This window comes from Schistocerca gregaria, chromosome 6 (genome assembly GCF_023897955.1).
Source record: "Schistocerca gregaria isolate iqSchGreg1 chromosome 6, iqSchGreg1.2, whole genome shotgun sequence".
NCBI lineage: Eukaryota > Metazoa > Arthropoda > Insecta > Orthoptera > Acrididae > Schistocerca > Schistocerca gregaria.
In genome coordinates this window covers 403,349,294-403,369,437 of record NC_064925.1, presented here as the reverse complement: position 1 = coordinate 403,369,437, position 20,144 = coordinate 403,349,294, and the positions used below count along the sequence as shown (strand labels likewise).

Sequence of the window (20,144 nt, the reverse complement as noted above, 5' to 3'; positions counted from 1 at the left end):
TAAAATCGTATTCTGATGTAATCACAGAGTCTGTGTATGTGTATTTTTATGTTGTTCCTTGCAACAGGTGTTAATATGTTTCTTTAATAGAATTTGACAACAGTGCTTCAGCTGTTGCTAAAATATAGTGGCTGCAGGAGTCTTTATTTTCATTTGCAAAATTTTGTGGTTGCTTTTAATTCTTGGAAAACTAAAATAAACAGCAGCACAAGTAAAACCAAAACTCCACTCTAAAGCTTAAAAGGCTTTACAAAGAAGAAAGCGTTTTCGAAAGCAACTATTGCCGCTGCACTGAAGATTGACAGTCTTTAAAATGTTTACTGTATAGAAGCTGCGTTGGTGAGTCCATCATGCAGTACAAACAATGCAGAAGAAATTTCACATACTTCGCTTTGTTTTCTGATAGTGGCTCAAGATAAATGCTACCAAAACATATATCGTAAGCGGAAATGCGTTAGGATATACGCAATTAATTTTGCGTTCTTCATTAGCAAGCAGTACAGTAAATAAGAAGCGGAACGTGGAAGTGATGGAGGGAAAAAAACCTGTGCTGCGAAGTACGCGTGGTAGATTCTCCGTAATATATAGTCGATGGGTCCTGTTTTCGGGGTCAGCCATTTGTCTGCTGCCTCATTAAGTTACTCCTAATTACGGACATTAGCAGGTAGGGATTTCGAAATCATCTTCAGCCGCAGCGAGGGCACAGCTTAATACCTGTCGTTCATCTTGCCCTTCGCTTTTCTTCTCTGTAGTGCTTCCGAGTATGGCCAACAACACTGAAGCACACATAAACAATATCCAACCGTCATGCACGATGAACAAGTACTTTGTTTGCTCTTTGTGAGTTCATTGTGGCGCATTCTGCCGGCGGCTATTGTTTCGTCAACAAGCAAGTGGAGCTTGTTTCCCACATGACTCGTTGGCACGTTCTAGTGAACTGGGTCAAGGAGCGAAACGACACAAGAGCGCTCTCGACATATGACGCTATGTCTTAGTTGCTAGGTCATGTATTTCTCTGTGGCATTGTTCCCAAGGAATTGTTAGCACCAGCAAGGCAAGGACTCGTAACAGGTGCGGGTCCAGAAAGAGTGCCATTAGAGTTAGGACCCCATCCTCCTCCGCTCCCCCCCCCCCCCCCTCCCAACCCGCCAAAAAAATTGGTAAGAGCGTTTATACTTGTACATACATAAATTTCCAGATTTCTCAGATAATTTTCGTGGAATAAGGAAGTTTTGAAAACACAAGGAACTGTAGAACATTTAACACAGAAAATTTTTAAGTTTCTTGTCCATACGCATGGATCTGCGACATAATAGCCTGCAGTTGTTCGGCTTTTTTGGTTTTGTTTATGATCGTGAATTACGTCATCCCATTGATGGGCGCTTTATTTCTGGACTTTTGTGCAGGACTCAGCTATCACCATCTTCACCACTGTAGTTCAAAACTTTCTCACCACCCCTGTCATGTCGAATAAGAAAAGTCAGCGCAGCTCCCACTAGTCATTTTCTCTGCTGACCTGTCAAACGTCGAGGAACACACTCGGCACACGTTTTTCTATAGCCCGAATCACGACTAACTATTTGGAAGAATCTGGTGCGAAATTACAGTAAAGCACAAGTATTAATAGTGTAACAGCTGGCCTACAGAGTTTTTACTCGGTCCTTGAATTCATTTCGTCACTCACTTTTCAATGTAAGCCTTACCGTTCTTCATTATGAATATACATTTGTCTGCTGTTAAATATGATGTTCCCAATTCGAAACGAAACTTCCTGTAAATTTTGACAGGGCGGACTTTTCTGGAGTCAGAAAAAGTACTACATTACGAACTTCACAATTAGCGGGAAGTTAATGGCGTCACACATTTTGAAATCGCACAAATAAATAGTAATCGAAGCTTCTCTGTTCGCTGTTAGCGTCAAATTGTCGCAAACGATCAGGAAGATCTATGACAGCGAGGGTGTGTTAGAGTGGGATGGGGGGAGCGAGGGAGGGTGAGGAGATTTGTGTGGCTCGTCGGATAAAAACGTTCTTAAGTTCTAGAATGACGCTCGTACTATCTGCCACATTGTATATGTTGACTTGGAGACTACAAGTATAGATGAAGAGAGCATCGCGATTTAAAAAATTTTCAGCATTTTAATGCACTTTCTCTCAGTTATTGAGTGCAGTTTTCGGTTTGTACCAAAAACGTGAAGACGACAGAGGAGAAGAAAGATGCTGTGGGCATCCTCGTACCCTTGAGGTAGGGGATACTGCAGCTTAAAGGGAGAATCAGCAATGGGAAACGGCATGAGGATGCAGAAGGCACAGGAAACCACTACGTTAAAGACACATAATGTGTAGCCACAGATGTGGCCAGTAGCAGGCCGCAACAGAACATTCAGATGAGCGATGATCTAAAACAAATTCGAAACATGTCCATCTTTCTAACACAGACCATCCTTATCCTAAATGGAGCTAAAGAACGGCGTTCTCTCTTAAGTTAATGTCTTAGGTGTTACACAGTTAGCATAATGCCATTTCTTGAGTTACAACTGCAGAGACCTGACTTAACTTAGAGATGGGTCCCTTCTGAAATTACGCATTAGTATCCATATGTCTACATATACATCTACATACACACTCCGCAAGGCAACGTAAGGTACCCTAAAGCACTACTAGTCATTTCTTTTCCTGCTCCACTCGCAAACAGAGCGAGGGAAATACGATTGTCTGTATGTCTCTGTACGAGCCCTAATTTCTCTTATCTGCTCCTCGTGGTCTTTACACGAAATATACACTACTGGCCAGTAAAATTACTACACCATGAAGATGACGTGGTACAGACGCGAAATTTAACCGACTGGAAGAAGATGCTGTGATATGCAAATGATTAGCTTTTCCGAGCATTCACACAAGGTTGGCGCCGGTGGCGACACCTATATCGTGCTGACATGAGGAAAGTTTCTAGCCGATTTCTCATACACAAACAGCAGTTGAGCGGCGTTACCTGGTGAAACGTTGTTGTGATGCCTCGTGTTAGGAGGAGAAATGCGTACCATCACGTTTCCGGCTTTGTTAAAGGTCAGATTGTAGCATATCGCGATTGCGTTTTATCGTACCGTGACATTGCTTCTCGCGTTGGTCGAGATCCAATGACTGTTGGCATAATATGGAATCGATGGGTTCAGGAGGGTAATACGGAACGCCGTGCTGGATCCCAATGGCCTCGTATCACTAGCAGTCGAGATGACAGGTATCTTATCCGCATGGCTGTAACGGATCGTGCGTTCACGTCTCGATCTCTGAGTCAACAGATGGGGACGTTTGCAAGACAACAACCATCTGCACGAAGAGTTCGATGACGTTTGCAGCAGCATGGACTATTAGCTTGGAGACCATGGCTGCGGTTACCCTTGACGTTGCATCACAAACAGGAGCGCGTGCGATGGTGTACTCAACGACGAACCTGGGTGCACGAATGGCAAAACGTCATTTTTTCGGATGAATCCAGGTTCTGTTTACAGCATCATGATGGTCGCATCCGTGTTTGGCGACATCGCGGTGAACGCACATTGGAGTCGTGTATTCGTCATCGCCATACTGGCGTTATCACCCGGTGCGATGGTATGGGGTGTCATTGGTTACGCGTCTCGGTCACCTCTTGTTGGCACTGACGGCACTTTGAACAGTGGACGTTACATTTCAGATGTGTAACGACCCGTGGCTCTACCTTCACTCGATCACTGCGAAACCCTACATTTCAGAAGGATGATGCACGACTGCATGTTGCAGGTCCTGTACGGGCCTTTCTCGATATAGAAAATATTCGGCTGCTGCCCTGGCCAGCGCATTCTCCAGTTCTCTTACCAATTGAAAATGCCTGGTCAGTGGTGGCCGAGCAATAGGCTCGTCACAATACGCCAGTCATTACTTTGGATGAACTGTGGAATCGTGTCGAAGCTACATGGGGAGCTGTACCTGTACACGCCATCCAAACTCTCCTGACATGTGTTGTATGTGGTCCGTCCCCCCCCCCCCCCCCCCCCCCCCCCGAGTAATTTCCGGTCCAGCCAAACACCGAGGTATTTTACCTTGTCGCGGAAACGTATTGGGAGTGAATGTACAGTTATTGGTCTGCAGTATCGGTGTTTGCGCAGTTACTTCGGTCTTCTAGTGAACAGAACTGCATCGCACTTGTCGACGTTTACTCTGACACGCCTTTTCTCTAACCAAGACTCAGACATTCTTGAGTGCGGTCTGCAAGCCTGACGTAATGTCTGATGGTTTCCGATCTTGCGCAAGGATGGCTGAGTCATCTGCGTAGATAATCAGAAAGAGCACAAAGGGGTCATGGAGCGCGCGCATGGTTAGCCATCCACGTGCGACGCCGGCGGGTGTCAAACAGGCTGGCTAGTGGCTAGCCTATAGTCTGCAGCCCGGGGCTGTGGGCGCCGCCCGCCTGGCCTAAATCCCGGCGCGTCCATTCAGCGGGCCCTGCCCAGCCGACGGCTAGCTGGTTGCACAGTAGTAGCTGCCCGCAAGCCGTCAGGCGGCTCGGCTGGACGCAACGCGCCGAGCCTCCGGCTCACCCGTAGTAACACCTGCTCGTCTCTGCCGTGGCGAAACAACACGTTCGTGGCAACACATTAGTTCTGTACAAGCCGGTGTTACAGTTGAGATTTCTGCGACAACAGGCGTCTGTAGGCCTCGTACAACTGCTGATAGCGCCTACCGAAACATCTTGGAGCATTGCTTACGATTTTGAGTACTTTGTTTTGTATGCTCTGCAGACGTCGCAGGCGTGTGGGCACAGCGGATGACACGCGTAAACCTAAAATACTAAACACTTTTTTCCAAAACTGTTTCACAGAGGAAGACCGCTCTGCAGTTCCTTCTCTAAATCCTCGCATAAACGAAAAAATGACTGACATCGAAATAAGTGTCCAAGGAACAGAAAAGCAACTGGAATCACTCAACAGAGGAAAGTCCACTGGGCCTGACGGAATACCAATTCGATTCTACGCAGAGTACGCGAAAGAACTTGCCCCCCTTCTAACAGCCGTGTACCGGAAGTCTCTAGAGGAACGGAAGGTTCCAAATGATAAAAGAGCGCAGGTAGTCCCAGTCATCAAGAAGGGTCGTCGAGCAGATGCGCAAAACTATAGACCTATATCTCTGACGTCGATCTGTTGTAGGATTTTAGAACATGTTTTTTGCTCGAGTATCATGTCGTTTTTGGAAACCCAGAATCTACTCTGTAGGAATCAACATGGATTCCGAAAACAGCGATCGTGTGAGACCCAACTCGCTTTATTTGTTCATGAGACCCAGAAAATATTAGTTACAGGCTCCCAGGTAGATGCTATTTTCCTTGACTTCCGGAAGGCGTTCGATACAGTTCCGCACTGTCGCTTCATAAACATTGTAAAAGCCTACGGAATATCAGACCAGCTGTGTGGCTGGATTGAAGAGTTTTTAGCAAACAGAACACAGCATGTTGTTATCAATGAAGAGACGTCTACAGACGTTAAAGTATCATCTGGCGTGCCACAGGGGAGTGTTATGGAACCATTGCTTTTCACAATATATATAAATGACCTAGTAGATAGTGTCGGAAGTTCCATGCGGCTTTTCGCGGATGATGCTGTAGTATACAGAGAAGTTGTATCATTAGAAAATTGCAGCGAAATGCAGGAAGATCTGCAGCGGATAGGCACGTGGTGCAGGGTGTGGCAACTGACCCTTAACATAGACAAATGTAATGTATTGCGAATACATACAAAGAAGAATCCTTTATTGAATGATTATATGATAGCGGAACAAACACTAGTAGCAGTTACTTCTGTAAAATATCTGGGAGTATTCGTGCGGAGAAATTTGAAGCGGAATGATCATATAAAATTAAGTGTTGGTAAGGCGGGTACCAGGTTGAGATTCATTGGGAGAGTCCTTAGAAAATATAGTCAATCAACAAAGGAGGTGGCTTACAAAACACTCGTTCAACCTGTACTTGAGTATTGCTCATCAGTGTAGGATCCGTACCAGATCGGGTTGACAGAGGAGATAGACAAGATCCAAAGAAGAGCGGCGCGTTTCGTCGCAAGGTTATTTGGTAACCGTGATAGCGTTACGGAGATGTTTAGCAAACTCAAGTGGCAGACTCTGCAAGAGAGGCGCTGTGCATCGCGGTGTAGCTTACTCGCCAGGTTTCGAGAGGATGCGTTTCTGGATGAGGTATCGAATATATTGCTTCCCCCAACTTATACCTCCCGAGGAGATCACGAATGTAAAATCAGAGAGATTCGAGCGCGCACGGAGGCTTTCAGACAGTCGTTCTTCCCGCGAAACATATGCGACTGGAAAAGAAAAGGGAGGTAATGACAGTGGCACGTAAAGTGCCCTCCGCCACACACCGTTTGGTGGCTTGCGGAGTGTGAATGTAGATGTAGATCTTTACTGGCATCAAGCACGGAAAGTAGTCTCTTCGCTTATGAAGGCGTGTTTACACGTCCTGCTACGACGTGTCCCAGTTGTTGTGGCCACGTGTACGCGCACCGCTTGGATTTTTCGTGAACCTGTCCTGGGGCGCTGACTTCTCACTGCTGCGGACGAGTTACTTCTACAGGGTGAAAAGTATTTGTGGAGTGCGTACTGTAAGACCTTCGGTACACACACCATCAGATTACTCGACTTGTCGCTCTAACGAAGCAAACGAGTGTCAGCAATATGTCTCGTGGTCTTATCGTGACGTGTTTATCTTCTGCCGTTAGGTCAGACGATAGAAATGCAACTTGCACGCTTAGAGTAGCAGATTGACGTTTACCAACTTTAAAAAGAACTTGCTTAATTTTCACACACATTTATTAAAATAATAATAACTATAAACCTTACGTAACGTGATTCTGGATGCTATTTACAATTGACAATCTGAAGTTCCTTTGGTCTTGGTACGTTAATCTTATTCTCACATATCTCTGATACTTGACAAAGTGTCTATACATTTATGTTCATGGCTATGCACAGGAATATGATAATCTTATTAGGCGCAGACTGAAACTTGACTATAGGCTGGTACAGACAAATGCACGCTAATGCAGAATGGTACAGACTAATGCAGACTGACTAATGGGAGGTCTGTACACTCGTTATAATACCTCGCGCGTTCAGGTATCACTGTGCGAGTGTGATCCACGAGGAGAAATGGTTCTACGTTAGCAGCAATCCCACTGGCTGCGTTACATACACTCCTGGAAACTGAAATAAGAACACCGTGAATTCATTGTCCCTGGAAGGGTAAACTTTATTGACACATTCCTGGGGTCACATACATCACATGATCACACTGACAGAACCACAGGCACATATACACAGGCAACAGAGCATACACAATGTCGGCACTAGTACAGTGTATATCCACCTTTCGCAGCAATGCAGGCTGCTATTCTCCCATGGAGACGATCGTAGAGATGCTGGATGTAGTCCTGTGGAACGGCTTTCCATGCCATTTCCACCTGGCTCCTCAGTTGGACCAGATTTCGTGCTGGACGTGCAGACCGCGTGAGACGACGCTTCATCCAGTCCCAAACATGCTCAATGGGGGACAGATCCGGAGATCTTGCTGGCCAGGGTAGTTGACTTACACCTTCTAGAGCACGTTGGGTGGCACGGGATACATGCGGACGTGCATTGTCCTGTTGGAACAGCAAGTTCCCTTGCCGGTCTAGGAATGGTAGAACAATGGGTTCGATGACGGTTTGGATGTACCGTGCACTATTCAGTGTCCCCTCGACGATCACCAGAGGTGTACGGCCAGTGTAGGAGATCGCTCCCCACACCATGATGCCGGGTGTTGGCCCTGTGTGCCTTGGTCGTATGCAGTCCTGATTGTGGCGCTCACCTGCACGGCGCCAAACACGCATAAAACCATCATTGGCACCAAGGCAGAAGCGACTCTCATCGCTGAAGACGACACGTCTCCATTCGTCCCTCCATTCACGCCTGTCGCGACACCACTGGAGGCGGGCTGCACGATGTTGGGCCGTGAGCGGAAGACGGCCTAACGGTGTGCGGGACCGTAGCCCAGCTTCATGGAGACGGTTGCGAATGGTCCTCGCCGATACCCCAGGAGCAACAGTGTCCCTAATTTGCTGGGAAGTGGCGGTGCGGTCCCCTACGGCACTGCGTAGGATCCTACGGTCTTGGCGTGCATCCGTGCGTCGCTGCGGTCCGGTCCCAGGTCGACGGGCACGTGCACCTTCCGCCGACCACTGGCGACAACATCGATGTACTGTGGAGACCTCACGCCCCACGTGTTGAGCAATTCGGCGGTACGTCCACCCGGCCTCCCGCTTGCCCACTATACGCCCTCGCTCAAAGTCCGTCAACTGCACATACGGTTCACGACCACGCTGTCGCGGCATGCTACCAGTGTTAAAGACTGCGATGGAGCTCCGTATGCCACGGCAAACTGGCTGACACTGACGGCGGCGGTGCACAAATGCTGCGGAGCTAGCGCCATTCGACGGCCAACACCGCGGTTCCTGGTGTGTCCACTTGTACAGCCCTCTCGCAGTGTCCGGAGCAAGTATGGTGGGTCTGACACACCGGTGTCAATGTGTTCTTTTTTCCATTTCCAGGAGTGTATGTACACAACAGTATTTAAAGAGACAAACTTTGGGAGGTTGTAGGGCACATCAAAAGAAATATTTTTCCCTAATGTCATTTTTTCCTATGAGGAGTATTTAAACCAGTAGAGGAAGATTTCTCTGGCGACAAATTAATTAAACCAACAAACACTTTTCCATTTTTTTTTATGACCAAGAGACAACACATTAATACAACCCAGTTTCAATTACTGTAGATTTCCAAAAATGCCTCCATTGACACATAAACAAAGGTTACACTGTCGGATCGTGTTCTGTCAGACACGGGCAAAAACCCCAGGAGTATCCTGAATAGTTCCTGCTGCTGCTACTATCCGGGAAATCTGATCCTCTATTGATGCAAGAGGAGTTGCGTAAACAAGGTTGCTCATCTCTACCCACACAAAAAAGTCCAGAGGGGACATACCTGAGGATTGAGCAGGCCATGGTACAGGACCACCTCTGCCAATCCACGTTTCTGGAAACCGTCGGTCTAGGTATCGACGCTCACGGCGACTGAAATGTGCCGGCGCCCCGTCGCGTTGGAACCACATGCGTTGTCTTGTAGGGAGCTGGACTTCTTCCAGCAATTCTTGCAATGCTCTGGCGAGAAAATTGTAATAGTGCCTGCCATTTAATGGCCTAGGTAGCAGATACGAACCCATTAAACAGTCTCCATCAACACCGACCCACACATTAACGAAGAACTGCACTTGATGAGCGCTAATAACTATGGCATGTGGGTTATCCTCACTCCAAACTTGCGAATTGAGCATGTTGAAGACTCCATCACGCCCAAACGTTGCTTCATCGGCAAACAACACAGAGAATGGAAATGTAGGATGAATTTCACACTGTTCCAGGCACCACTGCGAAAACTGTGCTCTGGGTGGATAATTAACTGGTTCCAGGTTGGGGACACGCTGTAAGTGTAATGGACGTAACAATTGCTCTCGAAGGATTGTTCTTACATTCGTTTTATTCGTCCCCATGTTACGTGAATTTGCATGAGTGCTGATTGAAGGATCCCGCTCCACATGCTGCAAAACAGCTTCCTCAAATTGTAGCGTTCTTACCGTGTGACGGCGTCCATGTCCAGGTAATCTGTTAAATGACCCAGTCTCACGTAGACGTTGGTACACAGCAGCAGATCGTATGGCGCGGGATAAGTCGATTAGGATATTGTTGTTGATAAACCCTCTGTGTAGCTCGTCCGTTGTGGTGCGCTATGTAGTGCGCACCAACCATATGAGTGTACTCACTCCAGGTGAATCGCTTCATTAGTAAACAGAGACAATGCACTACTACACTGGAGTATAGCAGTTGCCTACAACTGAAGAGCGTAATACGGCCTCCACCGGTTTAAATAATCCTCATAGGAATAAATAACATTAGGGGAAAATATTTGTTTTGATGTTCCCTATAACCTCCCAGAGTTTGCCGGTTTAAATATTTTTCACCCTGTATATCTCGGTGTATAACAAAGTTTCGAATATTTATTTTACAACGTATGCGCCTTATTGTGTGCTATCATTTGCAAAAAATCTCATTCCGTTATCTTGAATCGTTTATGAGATAAGGCGATTGTTATGACCACATGATTCGCGATGCGCAGTGACGCCTGGTTGAGGATGACATGTCGGTCGGTCGATACCTTTGGACATTCCGAGGCCTGTTCAGACTGAGTTTAGTTTATACGTTGAAATATTTCTTACTTTCAAGAATATGTTTCTTACTGTTTTATATCCTCTCTAATTAAGTTCTGCCCAGTCAGCCAGTAAGCGATGGAGAACATACTGACTATAATTTCCAGTCTGCAAATCCGCATTATTCTTCGTACTCACTGAAAGAAAATGTTCCTCCTTACTATTTACTCAGCAGGATAAGGAAACTACCTTTATGAATAAAAGGCTAAATTTTTAAACTGATTGATAAATTCAGTAAAAATTCGCACACACACAATACATAATAATATTCCTGATGATAATAATAATAATAATAATAATAATAATAATAATGTCCCCATCAGATACAGCACTATTAACAGTCCAGAGGCAACCTGTAGGCAAAATTCCAAGTAAAATGGTCTATCGTCCTGATTCCTAATTGCTCGCCTTAATAGTGGAAAATTAATCTCGCCACTTTCCACTCAGTATTGTCAACATTACAGGCGGCACGCAAACAGTTACTTCCGTGAAAACGAAGCTATCCAGTACGGTGAACAGTCCTCACCAGTTCACTTCTTATTTTACAGAAAACGCGTTTCTTAGCTGCCTGGCTGTCATGTCATCCGAGGCACAACGCACGCAGGCGTTTGACTGACGTGGACAGATTGATATCGTGGTTCGAAGTATCTCTTCTTAGTACCTCTCTGGCTGTGTTTATATATGGGTGCTGCAGACCGCCAAACGGAACGTCTGCTATCAACCACTCTAGGCCAATTTCTCAGACACGTAGTAATTAATATTTGCGTCGTTTAATTTACAATGGTTGGTTGGTTGGTTTAAAGATTAAAGGGACAAAACTGCAAAGGTCATCGCCCCTTAATTTACAGTCTTCTTAATTTTTATATGAATGGAGATAAGTTCTCTTGTTGCTGAAAAAGTTTTAGCTCGACTTCGTTTAAACTTCCTGGCTAGAATTTTTAGAACGGAACCGACAGCAGAACATGAACTCGGAACTGCCACTTTAAGATTCATTGTAGTGGTTCCTATGTACAGTAAAGGTTTGAAATTTGGTGAGTCGAGTGATGTAATAGGAACTTTCTATTACCAAATACAAATGATACTTATAATAATATGAATAGGGAGGCATTCGTTCCAAATTTAGTTTTAAGTGAAAAACGTGAAAACAAATAGAGTTAGCTTAATGGAGTCACGTAGTTAATGGTTTTATATCAACTGAGGCTACATACGACTTTACGAGTTTAGTATTTACCACCCTCAAATATTCGTAAAAACGTCGATTTTGACCAAAATATTGCCCCAATCAAGTTGAGACTTGTAACTTGTGATTGTGACATACGTTTGCACATTGTGAACAATTTTTGGCTTTTTAGCTTCGTTATTTAGCACCACTTATATTTTTTCTAAAAATAATACACTACTTGACATTAAAATTGCTACACCACGAAGATGACGTGCTACAGACGAGAAATTTAACCGACCGGAAGAAGATGCTGTGATATGCAAATGATTAGCTTTTCAGAGCATTCACACAAGGTTGGCTCTGTTGGTGAAACCGACAACGTGCAGACATGAGGAAAGTTTCCAACCGATTTCTCACACACAAACAGCGGTTGAGCGGTGTTATCTGGTCAAACGTTGCTGTGATGCCTCGTTTAAGGACGAGAAATGCGTACCATCACGTTTCCCACTTTGATAAAGGTCGGATTGTAGCCTATCGCGGTTGCGGTTTATCGTATCGCGACATCGCTGCTCGCGTTGGTCGAGATCCAATGATTGTTATCAGAATATGAAATCGGTGGGTTCAGGAAGGTAATACGGAACGTCGTGCTGAATCCCAATGGCCTCGTTTCACTAACAGTCGAGACGACAGGTATCTTATCCGAATGGCTGTAACGGATCGTGCAGTCACGTCTCGATCCCTGAGTTAACGGATGGGGACTTTTCCAAGACAACAAACACCTGCACGGACAGTTCGACGACGTTTGCAGCAGCATGGACTATCAGCTCGGAGACCATGGCTAAGGTTGCCCTTGACGCTGCATCACAGACAGGAGCGCCTGCGATGGTGTACTCAACAACGAACCTGGGTGCACGAATGGCATCGTTTTTTCGGATGAATCCAGGTTCTGTTTACAGCATCATGATGGTCGCACCCGTATTTGGAGACATCGCAGTGAAGGTACATTGGAAGCGTGTATTCGTCATCGCCATACTGGCGTATCACCTTACGTGATGATATGGGGTGCCATTGGTTACAAGTCTTGGTCACCTCTTGTTCGCATTGACGGCATTTTGAACAGTGGACGTTAGATTTCAGATGTGTTACGGCCCGTGGCTCTACCCTTCATTCGATCCCTGCGAAACCCTACATTTCAGCCGGATAATGCATGACCGCATGTTGCAGGTCCTGTACAGGCCTTTCTGGATACAGAAAATGTTCGACTGCTGCCCTGGCCAGCACATTCTCCAGATCTCTCACCAATTGAAAACGTCTGGTCAATGGTGGCCGAGTAACTGGCTCGTCACAATACGCCAGTCACTACTCTTAATGAACTGTGGTATCGTGTTGAAGCTGCATGAGCAGATGTACCTGTACACGCCATCCAAGCTCTGTTTGACTCACGGCCCAGGCGTATCAAGGCCGTTATTAAGGCCAGAGGTGGTTGTTCTGGTACAAACCGATGGAACACGTCTAGGCCGCTATCAGGTGCTAGCTTCGCCCGCGGAAACCACTGGCCAATAAGTTAGCGGAACTGCGTGACCTGTGAGTACACATCTAGCGGCACGTAACTCCGGAACCGTACCAAGTATTTGTCGAAGACATAACACCCAGATTATCTGCTGTACTGCCTTCCAGTGGAGAACCAACTCGGTGATATGTAGATAATCACAATGTTTTATCTCATCATTCTCAATCATTTCCACATAATCACTTTTTGTTATCAGTTTTCATCCGCACAAAGACTGTTACAGCAGATATTTGTCGGTATTTACCTATTATTCTTACTGGTGGTTCAACATGTGTTAGGATTCTTACGATTATAGAAAACTATAGTATCCGTTAGACTTCATCAAAATAACGTAAGAATGGTTCAAATGGCTCTGAGCACTATGGAACTTAACATCTATGGTCATTAGTCCCCTAGAACTTAGAACTACTTAAACCTAACTAACCTAAGGACATCACACAACACCCAGTCATCATAACGTAAGAGACGGAAATGAAAGAGAAATCAGACAGGGAGATTACTCCATATTACCGAAACTACTGTTCGAAATCATAGAGGAAATTTTCATATCCTTGTGTTTCGAATAAGTTGCGGAAATGTTAGTGGAACATATCTGGACAGTCCCCTTCCTGTTGTTGTCCTTGCATTGTTGCCTTTGAAGCAGAAAATTTAAAAAAAAGTGTGAGTTTACTTTGTACTTAGCGCACCAAAACACTTTGTATAAGACCAAAATAATGTGTGAAAAGAACGCATAAAAGAAAATAGTACAAATTAACGGTGAAGTCATAAAACAGTTTATGGTTTCTTTGTATTTAATTCTGTTGCAAACGACAACTATATAGCTAGTGAGAGCCGTGAGAAGACGAAATAGAAAAGTAAACTGTCCTGTAGTAGTTTTGGAAAGATAAAGTTATCAAAACTAAAAACTCCCTTGTGACAAAAAGTTTAAACTAATTTACTTATGAAAACGCATCATGATCGCAGAATATGAAAAGTATTCAACAGCTCTGGGTTGCTCAGCGACAAATAAATGAATCAGAAAACAGACTGGGGTGGAAGACTTGGGCGAGGGGGCGGGGGCTAAGGAAATCCTTTGTTGAAATCAGAAGATAGGATATTCTTATGCCTTTTCCATCGATGGACAAAATCGTATCGACGTCAGAAAGCAGGGGCAACCGAACACACAAGTCGTCTGCCTGACGAAGTATGAAGATGGCATAGTAACCGGTCGCAGAAAAGGCAGAGGCCGTGTCTCTTCGGGCAGATGGCCAGCTACGTCAAGCCACTGCCTTTCTTCCCGCCACTAATGCCGTACTCTGAGTACAACATCGCTCTCCTCAGCTGTACTCTGGTCAGTTTCTCGTACCGTCCTGCTGTACTGTCACGGGACTTCCGCTGTGTCAGCAGGGCTCGACTACAAGTCGTGTTTCCTCTGTCTGTTTGTCCTTTTGTGGCCCTTGTCTTGTGGAATTCTCTTAACTTGCTTTTCTTATTATCTAGTTTCACTTGATCGCATCCTGTGACACCCGCCGAACTCCAGGAGTCTGTTCCTTCTACTTCGTATATTTTATTTTATTTTTCTTAGGCTTAAATTTTTCCCGTATACAAGGATCTGGCGCATTCAGCTGTATTACCGAGCGGGTTGCGCAGTGGTTAGACACTGGACTCGCATTCGGGAGGACGACGGTTCAATCCCGCGTCCGGCCATCCTGATTTAGGTTTTCCGTGATTTCCCTAAATCGCTCCAGGCAAATGCCGGGATGGTTCCTTTCAAAGGGCACAGCCGACTTCCTTCCCCGTCCTTCCCTAATCCGATGAGACTGATGACCTCGCTGTCTGGTCTCCTTCCCCAAACAAACCAACCAACCATTCAGCTATATTGATATCTGATGGCGAGTAAATACTGTAACTGTGAAAGTATTTAATTATTGCTGTACGTCACAGCCAAGATGACTGAAGATCGTAACGCATGTGTGCAGGAATCTACGTCATATGGCTGATGGTGATGATCCTTTGTCATTATTTCTAAGTTGGAGCTACCTGGGCCATGTGCCGGATCCGGACTGTAGACCTTTGCCTTAAGTGACTAAGTGCTCCACCGACTGAACTACCCAAACACGACTCACAAGCAGGCCTCCCAGCTTCACCTCCACCAGTACCTCATTTTCTACCTTCCAAAGTACCCAGAAGTTCTCTGGCAGAACTTTCAGGACGAGCTCACCTGGAAGGAAGGATACTGTGGAGACAAGGCTTAGCCACAGCCTGAATGTGGAATACGAAATTTCCTGCCAAATAGAAACCGTGTCCCGGGATCGAGTATCGGTCGGCCACCCAGTTTTAATCTGCCAGGAAGTTTCATATTAGCGCACACTCCGCTGCAGATGGAAAATTTCATTCTATTTCTAACGTGTTTGACTATCACTATTTTTCTGGCTGTTAAAATCACAGTACTACATAGTAGTTAATTGTGTATACTGCAGTAATCACGTGTCAGTTCTAGTATAATATACTTGTCCAATGAATACCCGTTTATCATCTGCATTTCTTCGTGATGTTGCAATTTTAATGGCCAGTAGTGTACATAAGTGTAGTGTACCGTAACATTATGACAACCATTCGCAGACATGGCGGCGTCAGCTAGCAGCAGCTGGAAGTGTGTGTGTTGTTGTCGTGCGCAGGGCTGGCCGGCGGCCACGGGCCGTGCCCGCTGCGAGCAGAGACCGCCGCCGCCCCCGCCGCCCTCGCGGCCACGCCTCCTACACGGCTGCCGCAGCCGCTGCCGCCACCCACGGCCGCAGCAGCACGTGTCTCCAGTCGCGCCTCGGGCCGCCGCAGCTGACGCCGCCTCGCACACCTTCCGGTGAGTACCGCGCCCGCAATGATGGCATCCTCGCTTACCTGCGCTACACATGTGTGGCTGCCCGCCCTAACTCGCTACTTCAGCTCACTGCCGCTGCCGAGTTAAGAAGACGCATGGGTCGGTCGTCGAAAAATTGTGCATAAAATGGAAAGAACAACTCTGCAGAACGCCCGGACGTACACTATTAATGACTTGATGAGGAGTGTTATGAAATTTTGTAAATCTGAAATAGCCATGGTCGCAAGTACTTCTTTATTCAATTACCGGTTTCCATCATCATGATCATATTCAGAATGGTGTAAAAGCAGAAAATGCACACATTTATAAAAAAAATGTAGGTAATAGTAGGTTGTGAGCTATTTCAAGCAGTATCTTAATAAACATTGTCTGGACGGTTAGCAAATATACTTGTCTTTATCAAGCAAATAAAATATATAACCATAAATTTCAGGCGTCTATAGAATACAAGAGACAAATGGGCAGGATTGTTAACGTTAGGTTCAAAGAACACACACATAGACCAAACAGAGCTGCATTTGGACATCACTTGACTTCGCACAACAAATATTGTAGCTAACGTAGATTACAATATGCACACTGAACCTAAGGTAGCTCTATTCAATGTATTGGAATAAGTAGAGATTTATCTGCTCAATGATCAGAATGAATTTACACCCTCCGCCTATTTTTCGTTATACGACAGGATGTTGGATGTCTTCTGTACTAGTAGCGCGCTGTTTCTTTCCCGCTTCTGTGCTGCTCACATATCGTTGCCTCGGATTCTGCGAATCTCCCGTGACCGCTGCCTTTTTTCTTTTGTCATGTTCTGTCACGTATGCTGCTTTCAGTTCGCTTATTTGTCCTCTGTGTACGTCACAGACAACCACTAGCAACCAGCTTTAGTAATTTTAAATGCTATGTCATTATGATAACTTTGTGAGCTTTACAGCTCTTATTATTTGTATTTCTGATTCTGTCCATTTGCATTACGTTTTAGCCCACCACAATCCGCAGTTTCTTAGATTCGTTCTTGATATGCCCGCTATGCCTATGATTTTTTAATCCTTTAAGATGCTGCTGTCAATGAACTTCATTGAACTGTATATTTTACCGACTCATATTTGCAGGTATCTTTTATAATTTCCTTGTGGACCCATGTCAAAACTCTATCTCTTTCTTTAATTGCATTTTAATAAGTCCGCTTAGTCTTATGCAGAATGTGTAAGATCACATTTCTGACTTTTTATCACACCATTGGAAACTACCTTCGGTCCGCAACGCCCAACAGCCACACTCACTCAGCTGTTTGCACCATAGCTGCAAACGCAGTGCGTCAGAGACGAACCGACCTTATGCGTCATGAATGTTTACCATTTTATCATGCTTTTCCTCTTTGTGGCGATGTCATTTACGGTTATGTGTTTTATTTTCTTACTCCAATAACTTCATGGAGAGAGATATGTTTGCCAACATTCCAGACCATGTACGAGTATATTACTATACTGCCTGTAATAGTTGATAGTCTATTATTATGCCCATTTTTCATAAATATGCACATTCGCTCTTGTTAGATCAATCTGAAGATGATCACAACGATCGAAACCGGCATTTGAACACATAAGTACTGTGGCTATTCGAAAAGTAAGTTCCGATTGATCGCGAAATGGAAACCACTGTGAAAATCAGAAATATTTTATCTGCAATAGTTAACTACAGCTTCCAGCCACTGCTCTACATAGTCACCACTCTGATTTAGACATTTCTCGTAGTGTTGTACCAACTTTCAAATACCCTCATCATAGAAGGCAGCCGTCTGTACTTCCCGTCAATTCTCTCCGCTTATCTATAGTTGTGAGAAAATGTTGTATTCGTAGCCAATAGTTAATGTGAGCAGAGATGAAACACAGAGGGAGCCAGTTACGGGCTGTAGTGCGGGTGATCAAACACTTCCCATCGAAAACGCTGCAGGAGCATTCTCATTGCCCCTGCAGATTGCGACAGAAAATTGTCACGAAGTAGAAACTGTGTGACAGTTCTGTAATGTAGGCTGCATAACATCAGGCGAAATCTCTCACCAGGACCTCATATTTGGCGGGAAGCACTATTTTCTACCCATCGTTATGTGTTCACCATGAGCTCAGAACTGAAAAGAGCGAAGTGATGCAACCAACAGGCATAGTAGAGACACTGTCGAACACATATGTGCAAAGCTTTATTAGATTTTCACAGTGGTTTCCATTTCTTGACCGATGGGAACTTACTTTCCGAATATCCCTCGTATTTGCGTTCAGAGAATGTTATGACATTTTCAAAATTATTAATAAAGTATTTACAATAATTCCTAATACATCACTTTAGCATTATGCACCAGAAATGTGATTCACATGATATAGAATCGGAGTGTGCTCTCGGCATTATCAGTACTTCATAAGCATTACGTCTGTGAACACAGTTCCCCAGAACGTGTAAACGAATGAGAGCCTGTTGTTACGAAGGTGAATGTTTCCGTTGTTTTGTTTCTCTAGTGAATGGTCTTTCCCTTTCTGTCTTCCATTGCTCAACTTTCTGTGGCTTGTCTCTACCTGTGGACTCAAGATCCGTGTCGAGCTTACTGTCGTTATCAGGTATGACCTGCCTGTGATTTAAGCTTTTTTTGCGCTGCTTTGTACAGCCAATCAGTCAGCAAGCTTATTCATGTGGGCTATCCCTAAAGCGAGCACCTGGAAAGTGTCCTCTGTTACAGCCTGCAATTTTCTAAAATTCCTTGCCATTTTCAGGCTGTTGCCATGAAAATTTGTTTTCTGAAAACTATGTAATAAACTATGAATCTGACAAACCCGAAAGTAAAAATACAAGTTTTTTCGTGAAATGAAGTTTGGTCGTGGTGAAGAGAGACGGGGGGCGATGAGGGGGGCAGCTGGATGGGTTCAGCCCCGAATCCTCCCGCGGTCAGAAAAATTGTACCGAATCCTCACAAGCCCGCTAGGGTCTGAATAACGATGGGATCGAATCCTCCCGTTTGAAGCACGTAGCAGTTCCAAACGTCATGAATACTCCAAGCAGACAAAGGAAAGCATATGAAGTAACAGTAGAAGATATAAAAAAAATTTTGTGTATTGTATGTTTAACAGTTTTATTTTTTATCTTAATGGGATAAAGTCCAGCCCGCACAGCGCTAGCGACTAAGTCCCGCTCAAGGTCACGCGCAAAGCATGCACAAGTGAATCAATATTTTTTTTTTTTAATATGAGAGGGATAGCGGAAGGAGATAAGGAACATGGCAGAGATAATAACATTATTGTCTGTAACACATCATACAATGTGTCAGTTTGGGAGGATTCGCTCCTGTTACCTGCTTACCTTCCTGGTTTCGGGAGGATTCGGGGCTACGCCCAGCTGGATGGGAACAGTGGAGATTCGCTTGTTTGCTCATAAGTTTGCAGAAAGACTGTATGATTATCTGATGCTGCCTATTGCAAGCTTTACTTTGCTAGAAATTATCGTTAACTTTTATTCTTTATCATATGCTGTGCTAGGTACCTTAAGACGTACAAAAGCTAACGGCAGCATTCCATATATCAGAATCATAACCCGCGAAATTACGGTAATGTTGTTGCCTTCATAGGGCGGAAACTGGAAACGTTAGCTTTGAATAATTTGTGCGGACGATAAAGACGATTTACTCACTTACTACTTTTCTACCATTGAGCTATGTTTATTGTTTTAATTTAATTGCAGTCTATTCTGAAGTAAAAATGTGTCTGTTTGTTGAATCAATCTGGCGTTTTAGACAAATATGAGAGTTCGACTAGATCAGTGGTTCCAACCTTTCTTAGACTATTATCCCTAAGTACAATTTGACCCCCACCTCATCGCCAAGTTAACTAAACTGTAGAATGAAAATGATGAAAGATGAATGATATTTGGTTTGTGTGTGTGTGTTCGAATGAGGAAGAAATTCGTGGTGGATCGTAAGTGCTACCCACAATTCCTTCTCAGATAAGAAAGCTGAATATCCACAGTGAGGGTAGACACTTGTACAACTTATTTCCCCTGCATTACTCATCTCCTTTGCGGCACGTGGTTGTCCTGCACACTGCAAACCCATTTAAAATCAAGCGAATTAAAATCCATGCACCATCCTTACTGTTTGTAACTCACTTGATTTCCGCACTCCTGACTTCTTAACTGGCGCAATTGGAAGACTTCAAGCTGTTAATGCTTTGTGTCTGACCACAGTC

At 44.8% G+C, this 20,144-nt stretch overlaps 1 protein-coding gene across 1 annotated transcript in view; it reads left to right on the top strand.

Moving 5' to 3' along the window:
* Window positions 1-20,144, top strand: part of LOC126278491 (ras-associated and pleckstrin homology domains-containing protein 1-like) — a 339,217-nt gene that overhangs the window by 171,562 nt on the left and 147,511 nt on the right. Inside the window, exon 2 of the mRNA XM_049978651.1 lies at window positions 15,722-15,903. The gene's annotated coding sequence lies outside the window, so the exon portion shown is untranslated. The remainder of the gene's footprint in view (window positions 1-15,721; window positions 15,904-20,144) is intronic.